Here is a 3,141-nt window from a genome sequence, read left to right on the forward strand (position 1 = left end):
AAGAAAATTAAAAGGCAAACAAGAGGGAAAGAATCTTTGTTTCATATGTCAAAGTATTAATAGCCTGAAGAACATTTAAATTTTAAATCCCTCATAGGAAAGTAAACAAGGAAATGACCAGACAACTCACTGAAGTGGAAGTACAAATGATTAACAAGAAAAAGTTTCAGCTTCTGTAGTAGAAATGACAATTAAAATAATATTGAGGTATATCCATTATTTGCCTATAAAATAAAAAGATTTTTAATATGATATCGATGAGGGAGCATTGAGGCCCTTTCATACATTGGTGAGTAAATTGGTACAACCCTTCCTCAAAGTTTTAAGAATCTTAAAAAATATCAGACCTTTGACCCTAATACTGCCACTTCTTTACTGTAATACGATAAGGGAAAAAAGCAAAAATAACTTAATTGCCTGAAAATGGGTGGGAATTATAGGGGAGATGCTTAGGTAATTGAAGCTTTATCCATACAATAAACTACCTGTCTTTTCAATGAGGTTTTTTCCTTGGGTTTTAAGGGCAATTTTTTTCTTTGTGTTTTTCTGAGAAGTAACATGTTAAATAGATGCTAATGGAAATGCTCAGACTGCCCTTTTATTTATGAGGTTTGGGAACTTTGAGCAAGTTTATCTCTACTACCTGCAAAATAGAGCCTAATGGTAGTACCCACCTTGCAGAGATGTTGTGAGGTTTAAAAAAGGTACTCCATGTAGAGAACTTAGAAGAATTCTTGGTGCATGGTAAACATCCAACAAGTATTAGCTTTTCATTATTTTCCAACTTTTTTTTTTTTTTTTTTTTTAAATTGAAAGCTTGGGCATTTTAAAACATTTAAAATTGATGTCCATCAGTCTAGGGATAAATACAGTGAACAATGTTGTCTGTTTTTAAAATTTTTACTAGACTCTTTGGAGCTTAGTTTGATTCATACAGTACTTTCCTCCAGCATTTTGTTATGAAGATTTTCAGTTTTATAATGAACACGTCTATATTCATTGCTTAGGTTTTACTATTACCATTTTTACTATACTTGATTTATTTCCTATCTATTTCTTCCTGTTTCCATAAACTAATCCATATTTTTTAAAATCTTTTTTTAGTTATAGTTGGACACAATACCTTTTATTTATTTATTTTTATGTGGTGCTGAGGATCGAACCCAGGGCCTCGCATGTACTAGGCGAGCCACTGAGCCACAACCCCAGCCCCTAAACTAGTCCATCTTATTTGGTACATTTTGAAGTAAACAGCAGATATCAGTATGCTTCTCCGTAAGTAATTCAGTATTGGTATCATAAATTAGAATTGGATACTTTTCTTTTTGAGTCAGAACTTACAGTGAAACACAGCTTTACTATTCAGTGAGTTTTGAGAGATAACCTTTGATAACCCAAATCTTGTCAAGATATAGAACATTACCATCACTTCACAAAGTTCTTGCTACTTCTTAGTTGGCCCTCCTCATAAACTCCCAGAGACAAATGCTGTTCTTTTTTCCCCTCCACTATAACTTGGTTTAGCCCTTTTAGAACTTTATACAAATGAAACCATATAGTGTGCACTCTAAAAGGCACTTTTTATTCAGTGAGTTCATTCCTTTTTATTGATGAATAGTATTTCATTGTATAGATGTATCACAGCTTAACCATTCTCCTACTTAGCCAGAGATTTTTAAAAATATATAGCACAGAGGGTCTTTTTCTTTGGAAGGTAGACTAATATGGACATGGATTGAGGCCAACAGATACATAGCCATTTTTACTAGTTCTGTTCTATAAGACATTAAAACAACTTTTTAAATTATTGCTTTTAAAAGTACACAGAAATGTTCTGACTCCTGGTTCTGAAGAAATAATTCTTTTTTTAATTCCCCTTCTGAATATATTAGACAAGTCTTCTCCCCCCCCACCATTTCTAGAAAAATTGATTGCCCCCCCATTTCTGACAGAACCATAATCTTGGTGATACTAGGAACATTTTCATTGTGTATCTAAATATAATGCCTCATTCATGTGCAAGCAGTAATTATGGCCATAGACATATTGCATTTCTTTTCCCCTTGAGTGTTTTCTCATTCATTACAATCTTTCTAAATTGAATATTTCATGTAATACATTTATGCGTGAACTATTTTAAAAAATACTTCAATGAACATCTTTACATAGTCATGTGTGACTGCATATCTGGTTATTTTCTAATTTTTTTTTTAGTTGTAGTTGGACACAATACCTTTATTTTATTTATTTACTTTTATGTGGTGCTGAGGATTGAACCCAGCACCTCGCACGTGCTTGGCGAGCACTCTACTGCTGAGCCACAACCCCAGCCCCATACTGGTTGTTTCTTTTGAATAAATGGAAAAGCATTAGTGAGAGGTCAGAAGTTATTAATATTTAAGGTTAGTACACAATTGCTAAATTGCTTACCAAAAAAGGAAAGCGGTTTCCATTTGGGCAGGTAGTTAGTGTATAGGAATAGTTGCATACCATTGCCAATTCTTGTTTTTATTTTAAAGGTAGAAATGAAATGGAGAAAACATGGGGCTGGGGTTGTGGCTCAGGGGTAAAACGCTCACCTAGCACATGCAAGGCCCTGGATTCGATCCTCTGCCTCAGCACCACATAAAGATCAATAAAATAATTTTTTTTCATTATGTCCAACTACAACTAGAAAATAAATATTTAAAAAAAATGAAGAAAGCTTGCTATCCCTTGGATATACATGGTTAGGAAAGAACTAAATTTTTTTTCAGAGCATATAGGGTGAACTTGATTGTAAGTGTTAACATTGTGTTGGTTGTGACCCTTCCCTTTTGCAGCATTGAGGTAACAGGCCGATGGTGGGGGGTGTGGGGAGAATGTGAATCTTGGTCATGTATTTTGCCATAAAGGTGACTGAGTATATATAAATCTAGTTCTGAGTTTCTGCTCTGATTTGTAAACTTGGTTCTCCTTTTTTTTTATTACCTAGCCTAAAGAAAATTCGTGGCAAAGTCTGGAAGCAGAGAATATCTAGCCCTCTGTTCAACACCAAACAATACACAATGGAACTAGAGCGGCTCTATCTGCAGATGTGGGAGCATTATGCAGCTGGCAACAAACCTGACCACATGATTAAGCCTGTCGAAGTCACTGAGT

General features: G+C 34.5%; 1 long non-coding RNA gene across 1 annotated transcript; it reads left to right on the forward strand.

Annotated features, from left to right (window-relative positions):
* The first annotated feature begins 6 nt into the window (after nt 1-6).
* LOC107134853 lies at nt 7-3,141 on the forward strand. Its single transcript, XR_001502479.2, has 2 exons — nt 7-289; nt 2,975-3,141. It is a non-coding gene; the product is annotated as an uncharacterized LOC107134853 (long non-coding RNA).

The sequence above is a fragment of the Marmota marmota genome, unplaced genomic scaffold (genome assembly GCF_001458135.2).
Source record: "Marmota marmota marmota unplaced genomic scaffold, marMar, whole genome shotgun sequence".
Lineage (NCBI taxonomy): Eukaryota > Metazoa > Chordata > Mammalia > Rodentia > Sciuridae > Marmota > Marmota marmota.